The sequence below is a fragment of the Neodiprion pinetum genome, chromosome 1, assembly GCF_021155775.2.
Source record: "Neodiprion pinetum isolate iyNeoPine1 chromosome 1, iyNeoPine1.2, whole genome shotgun sequence".
NCBI lineage: Eukaryota > Metazoa > Arthropoda > Insecta > Hymenoptera > Diprionidae > Neodiprion > Neodiprion pinetum.
In genome coordinates this window covers 19,264,607-19,278,642 of record NC_060232.1, presented here as the reverse complement: position 1 = coordinate 19,278,642, position 14,036 = coordinate 19,264,607, and the positions used below count along the sequence as shown (strand labels likewise).

Genomic DNA, 14,036 nt, shown 5'->3' with positions numbered 1-14,036 from the left:
CTTTAGCATATAAGCCGGTACGACGCAGGCCTCTAACCACGAACTGTGAAGCAATAGGGCTAAGGAACTTGGAAGAAACCGATGATATCCGCCCTTTCGAAACATTGGTAGCTAGTTTCCCGAATTCTGAGGAACAGAAGGTTGCGCTGCCCAAACCGGATTATAGGGAGCCCTCTTGGAAACATTTTTGCGCCACGAATCTTCCGCAGACTTCATCTGACGGTCGAGTTTAAAACAATTCTTCGCGATATGTCCTCTTACGCCGCAAAACAGGCACTCTGAGACAGGCCGATTGGAGTTTGATCTATAATAACGAGAGAAACCACTATTTTTCCTTCCTGGAAGAGAATCTGAGCTAGGCTGATTGACTGAAGGACGGGACGAAGAATTTTCTGAAGGTTCAGCTTGGCTCAAACGATGAAGTTGACGCGAACCTAAATCCGCCTCGTTTATGGCTTCTAATTCTAAGCCCTTAATAATAGCTTCATGTAGAGAAGTTGGAGCTGCGAGCCTCAGATGATACCGAAGCTCCGGATGCCGAATCGCATTAATGAATTTCGCCCGAGCTATCTGATCTCTAGCTTTTTCTGCACAATCAGTAAGAGAATGTCGAGCGAGACGTTCGATGTCATTTCCGAGAGAGGCTAAATCTTCCTTGGACCCTTGACGTCTATTTTCAAACTGAGTAAAATAAAGTTTGGAAAGATGTTCTTCGCCAAACCGGAGTTTAAGAGCCGCACAAATGCTGTCGAAATTTTCAGAATCCGAATCTGAAAGCGATCCAAGAACTACCAAAGCCGGACCAGACAAAGACGCTGTCAAATTAGCTGCTTTCTGGGACGGATTCCAACCATTAACCTTACTAATCATGTTGAACTGACGTTCGTATAGACTCCAAGCAGACGAACCGTCATACGAACCGGGCTTCAAATTCGATTGTTTCGAGGGCAACTCTACAATACTCGCGGGAGGTACAGAGACCTGATTGAGTCCGAACGAGCTCTGAGTCTGCGGAGGGAGAACATTGACAGTTCCGCGTGATTTTAAAAAGGCCAGGAACTCTGACTGAATATCCACGCTAGAATGAGACGACGCGACAGGAGGCTCAACTACTTCCGAAATATCACGTGACGGAACATCGTGGCATCGCGGAAAAGAGCTAACCTGAGCTTGTCGCGAGACATGAACAGGTGGAAAATTTTTAGCAACAGGGGGAATTTCGCCTCCCCCATAAATAGCGTCAGACCTTGATTGATCCGGAATTGAATGAATGGAGGTCCTCCTTGCCGGGACCGGGACTGAAGGAAGAGAAGTCCTTCTACCTGGGGATGGAACTGGGCGTATCGGGAATTCCTGCGGCCGCTCCTGAAGCTTCTGCACACCTTGCAGGATCCCGATCAATGCCTGGGACACGATTTCTTGTTGTTGACGCTGTTGCGAGAGGAGTTCGTGCAGAAGATTCTGCTGTTCTTGTTGCTGCTGTTGTAGCAGTTGTTGATGTTGTTGTTACTGTTGTTGATGTTGTTGTTGCTGCTGAATCTGACGCATCAGCAAATCTTGGTTTCCCTGGATGAGCTCTGCCAAGAGAGCTAGTTGGGGCTGGGACTGAACCTCAGCTTCCGAACGACGAGAAATGGGAGGAAACGCTGGTTCAGGAGAACGCTGGCACGACGAAACGCGTCCGGCAGCTCGTCGCTCCGCGCGTGATGCTCTCGACGTAGGAGTTCGTTGCATTATTTTGAATACTTCTTTACACTCAAAATCCACTCAAATGGCACAGAAGAGATCCCGCTTCTGACACCAATGTTACAACGGGGGGAAATTAAGAAAGATCTAAGAGAATCAAAGAGTTCTCTGTGCGATTTAAGCGAACGCCGAGCCAAAGAAGTCTCACGAACAAGGAATATTTAGAAAGAAAATAGATGTATTTGGACACAAGCTCTCTTTTTAAAGTCTAGAGACTGACTGTTTTTTCAATAATGTCGGTTGACGCAGCAACCTTATTCTTTTTAAAGACATAAGAGGTTTATAAACGTCTTTTATCTATGATGACTACTAGATCATTTAAAAGGGGACAAAACGGTGATTTCACCCTTTGTAACAATATCAATTATATTTCGCACAATGAATTATTTCGGAGGTGAAATCTACGATTAGGAGACATTTTATATATGTGGTTGTAATGATTGTTGGTTTCGTTTGAAACATCCGAATTGAATCTATATTTATATGATTGCGCTGGGCGTCTTGACAGTTTCGTGCAGTGTAATCGTGGTAAATAGAGTCGCTGGCGACTTCGTATAAGCATTGCTCTTGTGGTCAGGTATCACCGCTTGATTCGGTGTACCTGAAGGATTACCTTGTGTGAATCTAAGTATGTACAAGCAATCCGTAAATTACTTGCGTCAAGCATTGCGCTTGCTCATTGGTACAACCGGGCTGCGCCTGTGTGCCTGGCGGGACGTACCGCGCTTGTTGTTAGTGTACTCACGAGGTTATTCTGGCTCCCCAGCATGCAACAATCAGGAAGGATTTGAAAATACAAGATACCACAAAATCCGAGTGCCGATCGAATTGCAGTGAGACCCCTTAGATCTAACCATCTCTCCGAAAACGCACGGAGAAAAGAAAACCAAAAGGAATGAACAACTGACCCCGAGTCGCCCGACTACTTGACTGATGCGGCCTGGCCCGCGCTATTCCCGCTACCTTCATGCTCGTCTAAGCACATGCAAAGACAAAACAGAGATAGTCGGCCGCACGACGCATGTGTTCGTATACACGCGTAAGCGACCGTTCGTGCCTGGACACCTCTGACTATTCGTTCGACCGAACAATGTAGACTGTTTCTATCTTTGTCAGACGTACGCTCGAATCTCTAAGCATCTCGTGCGCGACAACACTAACTTGCTGGTCTTATTCAAACAAGACGAGATGAATCTGAGACATGTGTACAACGATCATGTAAACACCGATATGTCGTACGTAGAGTTTAAGGACTTGTGTGCGGCATGCTGGAACGGTGACAAATATGGGTTCGGAGTGATCGACAAGGATAGAGAGCTCGGTAATGGTCGGTATAGGAGGGGATTTGACAATTTTATAAACATGACAAAAGAATAAAATACACGATCTTCGAAGACGACGAAACAGTAGCTTTTCAGAACTAGTTGTGTCAACATGCAGGAAATTCGTAAGGAAAAAGAAGTCTCGCATCGTATCGCTCAAGCGAGTCATGCGATTCGTCGTAAGCACAGAATCCTCAAGACGGGAAAAGAGTCGCTGCAGGAAACAATGAAGGATGTCTTCAAACCTGTGGTAACCCCGCTGCAAGAATTAGTCAATGTTTCTCGAGGCACGAAACTTGTCAAGGAAGAGGTGGAGTAAGAAATAAAAACTGAAACGAAGGATGAGCCGAAGAACGAAATGGAAGCAGAAGATTCTTTTGCAACTGCAGAGAAGAGGATCAAACTGTCACGGAATTGTCAGTGAGATCAGAGGATCAATATCTTGAGATGCTCAACCATAAACAAAGACAGCACGAGTTGGATACCGTGTACGGGGTACGGAGTCTTTCTACTGCCGGGCTGATGGTTGGTGACTCACCGATAAGCTTCGAGCGCGATTCCGTTCGCATAGGCGGCACGCTCTATCCGAAAACTCTAGAACTGCTGGAGCTGCTGTTTAAAAAGATGCCCAACAGCGCTCACGTTACCCGCAATGACAAGGAGAATTACAGAAATATCCTTCTCGCAACAAATGCTCACAGAAAGTCCTATAGCGCCACCGAGCCTATCCGAAACGCTCAGAGCGCCAAATTCAAGCTTTTAATTGCTGAGCTGCTCAATATTTCTACGTCAGGCAAAGGCGTATCACCATCGTCACAGATGTCGAAGCGTACGGGCAAAGGTGTTCTGCTACCTCAGGCTTGGGTTACTCGACAAGGTGTTAAAACAGATTATATTTTCTGGGACGACGCTAACGAGCTGGTGGAACGTCTTCGTTTGCTTATGGCATCTCAAGCGGCTGGGAGTACAAGTCACAACAATGAAATTATCTCGATTCTGGAAGAATTACGGGAAGCCGGAACCATTTATTAGCCAATTCTCGTCGACTCTGCAATCATTTACGAGATGAGCGTCGACGTGTTTGGACGTCAGCTGAATAAAAACACAGCTGCGAGCACACGCGGTCCTCCAGGTGTCGGGTTTCAAATAACAGCGGACGGGCATGACGATATACGGAACAAGAGACTGTGCAATGTCGCAGACCCCGCAGAGCCGAACAATGCTGTAACTTTAAAAACCTTACGACGAAAATTCAGCATGTTGCAAAAACAAATCGACAACCTCGTTCAAATGATCAAAGCTCTGGAGATCACCTCGGAGAAAGCCTTGGATACCTTTTACACAGACTTTAAAATCGGCAGAGACCTGTCGATTCGAAACGCTGGAATCATTTCCAAATTGGACACCAGACTAAAAGCGTTGGAATATGAACGAGCAAAAGCAAGCACTGGTGACGGAACTGCATAAGCCTGCACGCCGGAATTAGCCGCGTCGACGTGTAGACGTGCGCGGCGTCGACGAGACCTGGAGACCTATCTTGTTGATATGACGTCGTACGCTGGACAAAACAAAGGCTACAAGTACATGCTCACAGTCATTCATATCTTTTCAAAGTATGCATGGGCTATATCGATAAAGAGCGAGTCTGGAGATGATGTTACGAAGGCAATGGAATCTGTGCTTGTCCAAGGACGGGTACCGAAAAATTAACACGTCGACAGAGGATCGGAATTTTACAACTCGAAATTTGAATCGCTTATGACACGCTACGGAATCAAACTTTACTCCACGTACAGTAATTTGAAGGCTTCGATCTGTAAACGTTTCGATCGCACGCTGAAAGGTAAAATGTGGACACGGTTCAGCATGCAAGGAAGCTACAAGTGGCTCGATATCTTATCTGATTAGGTTTCTGCTTACAACAACGCCAAACACCGAACCATACCAATAAAACCGTCGGATGTCACCGTTGCAAACGACAGGCTGTTATTACGTCAGGCGTACGGAGGGCTTTGAGCGATACCTACCATATCGGCAAAATTCAAATCTGGCGACAAAGTTCGAATCAGCAAATTCAAAAATGTCTTCGAGGAAGGTTACACTCCCAATTGGACAACTGAAATATTTACGATTAGTCGAGTGGAAAATACTCATCCTGTGACGTACAAGCTCAAAGACCACCGAGATCAACCCATCGCTGGTGGTTTCTACGAACAAGAGCTCCTCAAGGTTAAACATCCGGATATCTATCTGGTGGAGAAGGTGCTCAAAAAGCGTGGAAGAAAAATATACGTTAAATGATTAGGTTTTGAAAATACACACAACAGTTGGATAAACGAATCAGACATGTAACATTTGTATAAATGAATTTTTTTTGTAAAAAACGTATGTGCCTCTTTATTTTATACCCGACACATAACAAGTATGCATCTTTATTCTTTTAGACAATCGACAGACATATGCATCGTTGTACAATTTTTTATATTTCGGAGCGTTCTTATTCACCATCCTACATAATAATAATATTTTATACATCATGGTACAGTTATAAATTAAGTCCTACATAGATTACGATACGGTAATTACAAAGCTGAGACGCAGGCTTGTAACCCCACGGAAGCGTGTCGGTTGTGTTTTGAAACACGATCCGCTTGTCGTCATTACAGCTCAGTGCCACTTTCTGCTGATCTACGGTGTATACCTCATGCTTTCGACTCAGTATCAAATGCTGATGAGTGGACAAATTTTCACGTTTCAACGCACATTCCAAATAATCGTTGAAAATTTTTTTTCTCAACGCTGATCCTCTAACACCTTTGGCACGTTGATTGTCTTTTTCATCTCCCAAGACTCGGAATGCGTACAATTTAGCTCGTAATCCTACAAATTCCAACATTATTTTCCCGTTATTTTCGTCTTTCATCAAGCCGAGAACTTTTTTGTTTGCTCGAGGCATTCCAGAAACGTTGTCAAGCGGATAATCAGACGTGTCGAATTTATGCAAGTCCTCCTTCATATGTTCGTATACGTCGCGGACGGTAAAATTGTAAATCAAACCGTCGCTATCTGTATACATTAATTTTGCTCGGTTGCCAAATTTCTGCTTGATACAATCATAATGAGAATCATAGATATATGTTTTAGACAGATCCAGGATGGAGAAACCTGCATACGATGGTTTATTCAATTTGACTTACGTCTTACTCATTTCGACGATAACCATCTCTTTGTCGAAAACGGTGCAGCTGTGAAAATTAGGCTTGGCCATGGTAGCTCTAGCACCGTACCGTCCATCCCATTCGGTGATCAATCGAACATCTTTGTACTTTCGCACGTTTTCCATTGTTTTGCCAAAAACTGCGTTGTTCATCAGTTTGTAAAAATTTTTCTCGAATTCGTTGTCAGATTTTTTCCGCAAATCGCTATTCAAATTTATAAATTTTTTGAGCCACGGGGTTTGCTTGAATCTGAGAACTCTGTGAATTTTGAGTACTTTTAAGCCTAATTGTTAGCATTGTTTCGAAACGCTGTAGTAAACAACGTAGTTTGTCTTGGAAAATAACGTGGGCGTCAATTTTGGCTGTTTATTGTTCGAAATTCGAGGTACATAGTGCTTCGGACACAATGGTAAATCTTTATGAGTTTCATGCAGTTCCGCAGGATATTCCAAATCTACCTCCAGCATGTGACCAAACTCTGCATCGTCCGAGATAGTAAGAACGTCGCATAGTCTGAAGTCTGATACCCATTCGAAGGAACTGTACGGCAGAGCAAAGCTCATAGCAGCACCGTGCAAATTATTAACCTCAAAGTACATGAGATAAGATTCTTCGACCTCAGAATCGAATTCCTCTCCCATATATCTATTGTTGGCCTTTGCGTATCTGTTCGAACACTGTGACACATCACCTCGAATACCCTTTTCGATAAACATAACCATGTCTATGTCGGTGAGAAGCTCGAGTTCGATGCCTGTACATTTTAACATTGCATCAAACGACAGACCGGGCGCTGTGTAGTAATGTAATGGGTCCAGTTTGTACGTCGTCCAACAATTCTGTCGAAAATTTTGAAAAACGTCAGCCAGTAAAAACACGTCTGTCTGTAAATACAAATCCGAATACTCTGCCATAGTTTGGACGTTAAAAGTTCGCCATACGTCGCACGCGTGTGCGTAATCATCGTCTGATATATTCCGGTTATTCAATTTTGAATAAAACAGTTCTTTGGCTGGTAAATGTTTCTCTTTCAAGCCACCTATCACGGCAAAGAACCCGAGCCTCTGTTGACGAAGAGTAAATTCCTCCGAGACGGCCCCTTATTTGTTATCGACTGTTCAAAACAAAACGAATCTTTGAAGTACGGACCTGTCGACATCCGTCTTGAATGTGAAGCTAAAGCCAACTTTCCCGCTGAAACATCGGCGTATTGCTTGATTGTTCACGATCGTATTGTCGAAAACAACACGCTCAGTGGTGGAGTGAAAAAGTTGGTATAAAAGCTGACCCGTTCCCACCATCTCGCACTGTTCAAAGTTGGAGCTTATCGTTGACACACAAGGCTTTCGTAGACCTTTCAACAATACCTTCACATTGAAAGAATTGGCTATAATTTCAATCTACTTGGAAGCATCTCCATCAATGGTTTTCTTCAAGCCACCTTACGAATGGGATTGTCTGGACGTCAAATACAAAACCAAAATTCTTGGTTTGAACGCGATTTTCGCGGTTTACCTTGGAGCTCTGGAACCATACCGTTTGAGGAAGTTGAATGGACCATTGAAGACAGGCTGTGCAAAGCTGAAACCGTGTACGTAAAAGGAGAAGAAAAACAAGATTGGTTGCTCAAAATTGTCCCGGAAGTTGAAATCATCGATATGCTGGACTTTGACTGTCCGTCGCTTCAAACCATGCAAAAAACTTCAGCTGTGTCTCTAAGATGCGACGTTCATACGATACCCAACGCAATCTGTGCAGCACAAAACGTTTTGATACTTCAAAATTGGCTACGAAATCATCATACTGTTCGGATGGCGAGGGTGTACGATTTGTGTTACTGCGCAGAAGCGTCTACAAGAACGGTCCCGCATTCCTGGCGAATATATCATCCTGGTTATGATACTGTTAAATGGAATTATTGTACTATCGTTGTGAAGTAATTGCCAACTGTATCCTAAAAATTGTACTCAATAAAACTGTTTTTCAAAGAATATTCATGAAATAATTTTACACCTTCACCTTCACCTTAGCTCTTAAGAGAGAATTTTTTTTAATGCAAAGCTTATGTAAGATTCAACCTTGCTCTCCATCTTTGACCGAGCTGTACCCAAACCGAGTTATGTTTTGCATTCCTAGAGTGATAGTAACCCAACACCGCAGATTCTTGGCTCTGAATGTATACTACTGCAGCTATCGGTCGACCTTGCACTCTGGTCTTGTCTGAACCCGTCCAAAATTTATCGTAGAGTTCACATTACAGTGACAAGACGCAAACGCAGCTCGAAACCCTCCATCGTTGCTTAGTAGTGTTCGAAGTAGCATTTTCTTGTATTTCAAGACTTATTTCTAGATGCAATTACAAGGTACAAAACGTACGTAGGACTGAAGGTATACAAGATGGTAAGGCGATAAATGAAAAAATATTCATAATTCCAATCTTTTTTTTTTTTCTTCTGTTCATTGAACGTAAGACATCCGCAGGACACTGGATATTTGAATGTGAAACTCAGATTATACGTATACGAATTCAAGTTGACCGTACGGTCCGCCAAGATAGCGTAGATGCAAACGTATCTCCTTACTGGCTGTCGTCACCTTCTGGAAGGAATCTTCATCTCCTTGGAGGGCCTTGGTCAGTCGGTTCGGTAGAAAAATCGTGAAAGAGTCCTCCAAGTCCAGAACGATTTTATCACCAAATTCCGTTTTAACCCGACGAACGCCACTGACTCGGTATTCGAAGTGTACTTCGAGGTCCGAAAGCTTTTTCAAGGGCAGAAATGTCTCCAGGCGAGCGACTCCGTTCAATTTCAAAAAGTCCATGATCGTTACTGTCGAGTTGTATGTGCTCAAAATCTCTTGTGAGTTGATTGAGGTCAGATCTGATTTTCAGCAGATGTTTTGCTTCTCCAATATTCTTGATGAGCAGTTCTAGTCGTTTCTTCAATTCACGTTGTTGTTCCAAAGCACTTCTCATTTGCAAGAAGAAGATTTAGTTCTGCTTTATTTGGAGTTCTCTTCATGAGAGCTGAAGGTGCAAGACTGTCTTTCGGACCTGAATTTCAACCTTTTATAACCGTTTTCATCCCACCAGGCACACAGAATCCTTGAAAAACTTCTAGAAGCTACCGAAATGATGTGTCTTCGATTGTACGTTAGAACCTTCCAGAATTCGACGTCGCACCGCAATCCGTTGTCCGCAGGCCGCTCGCCGTCAAGTCGAAACTCGTCGGACGATTCCGAGTATTGTTTTCGTCGGACGATATCGAGAATCTTTCAGGGTCAAAGAAGCTCTTTCTCACGGTCCTGGACCGCTCGCCGTCAAGTCGAAACTTGACGAACGCATTGTTTGTCAACCTACATTCGTTCAGGGTCGAAGCAGCCACACACAAATTTCAGAACCCTCCAGAATTCGACGTCGCACCGCAATCAGTTGTCCGCAGGCCGCTCGCCGTCAAGTCGAAACTCGTCGGACGATTCCGAGTATTGTTTTCGTCGGACGATTCCGAGAATTGTTTGTCTAAAATTCAACGTCGCACCGAAATCCTTTGACCGCATGCCGCTCACCGTCGATTCGAATCACGTCGGACGAATTGTTTGTCAGTCTAGATTCGTTCAAGGCCGTGAAAATCTTCTCGAACCTTCTGGAAGCTCTCAAAACCTGACACACGCCAGGATTCCCGCTCGAACGTTCGAGGATCCACGGGGTCCGCTCGAACGCCTGAGGATTCACGGAGTGCGCTCGGTAATGCAGTTATCAATCCCGCTCGATGAGCATGATCTTCTTCACCGACAAAGAGCACAACTTATCCCACAAGGGGTAACACCACGGCAATTCCAGGCATTTTTTAGCGACGATCATGGTCATTCGGAGGATTTTTCACCGACAATCATGGTCATTTGGAGGATTTTTTACCGACAATCATGGTCATTTGGGAGATTTTCTTACCGACGAACGGTCGGCAGAGCACATTTTATCTTACAGGAGTGGGGGGTAACTTTCAAGGGTTTGCGTCTGGGATGCATGTATAGGCGGATTGGTCGGCTTGGTCGGTAAAGAAGGTGTTTCTACGCAGAACCGGCCTTGTATATCTTCTATAAGAAAACTAAATGTAATTGATGTTAAATAAAAAAATTGTTAAAACCATTTAAAACGCCATTTTGAACCTTCCTACAGGGGTCGTTTCCTGGAATTTTTTCAATAGATCTACCAGGTTTTTATCTTATCCGACTTATGCGCGGCTTTCCGGCGCCAAACAAGTCTCGACAGGAATCAGGTTTCCACCGTCTCCCCCTCGCCCTCTCCGCGAACCCACCGCCGCCTACGACGGATGCCCACCTGAGTATGAAAATCTGCGCAAATGCTGTGAATAGAGTAGCAATGTATAGTTTCCCAAGCATGTAATCGAAATCCGTCAACGACAAGCAGGTAGTGGGCGGCGCAGGTATAAAAAATCGTGGCTCAGACCCCTTGCCCCGAATACCTACGTTTATGACGTTCAGCGGAAAGCAAGTCTCGACAGGAATTATTTTGCGTGTGTGTGTGTGCGTGCGTACGTGCGTGTGTGCCTGTGTGTGTCAAATCCTATGAAAATAGCCGCCGCGGATTCAGTTGGGGGAGCTAGGGAGGACCTAGGGGGGAGCGCCGCCATTGTGTGGTCCAGAACTCTCGTATATACACTACTGCTATCCTATCTATATGTATATGAATGATGAATTTCAAATGAGAAGCAGGTATGCCAGGGGCCCAAATGTGTGCGTCGAATCTTTTCAGAATATTGTACATCATTGCGGTCTTTAAAATGATTCCAATTCAAACATTTGGAAAATTGGGAACTGCTGTATGATTGCACAGCTTGTGAGTCGTCGAAATTCAGAAGTAGGTATGTAAGATTTTGCCGTCAGTTTTTCCGTAGTATGCTTTCACAATAATTTTCAAATTCTGTACAAAACCCTTTTATTACCTTAATTTCAATTCATTCAAATGTAATAGTCGTTAGTTCATTCGTGACAAAGGGAATATATCTACAATGTACAAACCAAGATTGGAGATTGAGAAAAATCAATGAAAATGAAGAATAGTTATGAAACGAAGAAACAACTTAATGTAATACTTTTCAAATTATTCAAACAGATTTTTTATCCACTTCCATATTTCACAAAAAACAGCATGGGACTAGGAAAAATAAACGAAGCTCAAAGCGGATAATGAGCATTTTTCACCGCATGACATTTTATTTCGCATCGGTTCTTTCCGGACGTGCAGGAATTTCAGAAAATTCAAAAATATGAACCTTTAGTCCTCAAAAGCTTGTGGAAAATAATCATAGCTCTTCAACTCTAGTGATTCAAACAAATAAGTACTTTTGTCCTGTAATTCTGAACTATTATGAATAAAAATCTCATAAACTGATTTAAAATTTTCGATACTGTGTGTCTTTTATATTATTTTGAAACTCTGAAAGTATACCATATGTGTGTTGAAATGCGTTTAAAATTCTCAAAAATCTTACTTGATCCTCTGAAATCATTTTGACCTTTTTTAAACCACCTGAAATCCTCAGATTTTTATCAAAAATTACACAAATATTATTAATATGTTAATAACTACATATGAAGCTTTCTAAGAGTATAGCAAGGGGATTTTGGGATACAAATCCCAACTTTACCGGCAAAGCTCACCTCGAAGCAAATCCTTGAAGGTTATCCCCACTCTCGTCATACAAACCGCGCTCTTCCTTACCGTCTCCCACCCTCACTGCGCTCTACGTTACCGATATTTCTCTCCTCTGATTATTGATCTTCAGTGAAAAATCTTCAAAATGACCATTAGTCCTCGTGGGATGAAAGGCGCTTTTTGTGGGTGAAAAAAGTCCTCCAAATCACGGTTTTGTTGCCATAGTTCTTACCCTCATCGGATAAATTGCGCTGTACCTTGATATGCTCATCGAGTGGGATCGAGAAACTGCAACACCGGGCGCGATCGCGAACCCTTAGACGTTCAACCTCAAATCCTTGCACGTGTCAAGTTGAGCTTCCAGAGGGTTTCCAAGGTTTCTTCATCGTGATTCAGCTTTGGGAAGATTCTCCGGCTATCAAGTGGTTTCCAGGAGAGGTACAACGTATTCTCGAAATCTGAGGCTGATAAACAATTCGTCAGACTAGTTTCAACTTGACATCGAGAGGCCTGTGGTCAACGTATTTCGGTGCAACATTGAATTCTGGAAGGTTCTGGAGCCGTGAGCAGGACCTGCTTTGACTTTGAACGAATTTCAGGCTGAAAAACAATTTGTCCGACGAGTTTCGATTTGACGTCGAGAGGCCTGTGCCAACGGGTTTCAGTGTGACATTGAATTCTGTAAGATTTTGCAGCTGTGTAAGAAAGACCGGAAATAACCCTGAATTAATTCACCTAATGGCCCGAAGAGTTCCGACTTGACGTTGCGAGGCCTGTGTGCAACAGGATTCGGCACAACGTATAATATCCGTCTTAACTAGCGGGAAAGAGGTTCTGACTCATTGGTTGACATTGATGAAAGAGATTTTTATTGAAACAAATTAAGATTTCAGTTTCACTCAAAATTCATAACGTTGATATAAGAATGATTACATGTTTTTATTCTACGGTATCGTAACCATGCTAAGCAATGGGAATGAAGAACCTTTGAGTAGACACCAATCGGGTTTGTGTATCAGCAGAAAATTTCGAGGTAACAATACGTTTTGAGTTGCGCAGTGTGGGTGTAATAAGGCATAATGCTTACATTTCACAGTAATATCAGACATCTTGCTCAATTTTAGCAAGAATGGACAATCCAAATCAATCAAATCCACAACTGTAACTTTTTCACACAGAATTTTCTGCAGCCAAATTTTCTTCTCCAATTCTTTTACGTAACTAACTGTTGACTGGTGAAGCATCACACAGTGACAGGCATCTCATGACGAACTGAAGCTTTTCAAACGGTAAATCACCACCTTTCCAGGATAGTCCGTAATAATTCCGTGACAGCCACAAATTGTTGATTTTGAATGAAGCGAGTAGACAATCCCATTCGTATAGTGGTTGGAAGAGCAATATTGACGGAAGAGCAATATTCTTCGTTTAGTGATGCAACTGCCCACTCTTTTGGTGTGGAACGAGGATCCGGTCTCTTGAATTCTTGCACGTCAAGTATGAACTCCATCGTAAAATATACTGAATCGAATGTCTGCACTTTCAAGGCTGTTTTTTATAGCAATTTTCTCACTCAGCGGATTATATTCAATTAAGCGATCGTGTACGATTGAGCAATAGGCGGATGTATCGGCAAGAGAGTTATTTTTAGCTTCAAATTCGATACAAATAAAAACCGGTCCAGATTTTAGAGCCTTGTTTAGTTTTGAACAGTCGATGAAAATCAAAGGTTTGTACTGCAGAAATTCATTCTCCGTTAACAAGGACTCAGGTTCTTTGCTGTAATACGTAGGTTGAAGGTTTGCGTACATCTCTTACAGCAACACGCAACGGTTGTGACTGATGTCCAAGTTCAGGTACCATGCAGATAAAACTCGGAATTCAAGATAAGCTTGACGTCAGTGATGTTACAGTGATCAAGATGACGGTATTTTTTCGATTTATTCGAAAACTAAGCATGAAAAATCGTGGCTTCTTCAACTGGATGGACGTGTTCATAGTCCACGCGTGTTTTGTGGTAGACGGTAGCAAAGGATGTTCGTACAGCTTCCGACTGTGGAAGCTCATGGAAACGAG

General features: G+C 43.1%; 1 protein-coding gene across 2 annotated transcripts in view; it reads left to right on the top strand.

The window, feature by feature from the left end:
• The window catches only part of LOC138190738 (two pore potassium channel protein sup-9-like), a 1,051,447-nt gene that overhangs the window by 90,243 nt on the left and 947,168 nt on the right, over positions 1-14,036 (top strand). The window lies entirely within an intron of this gene.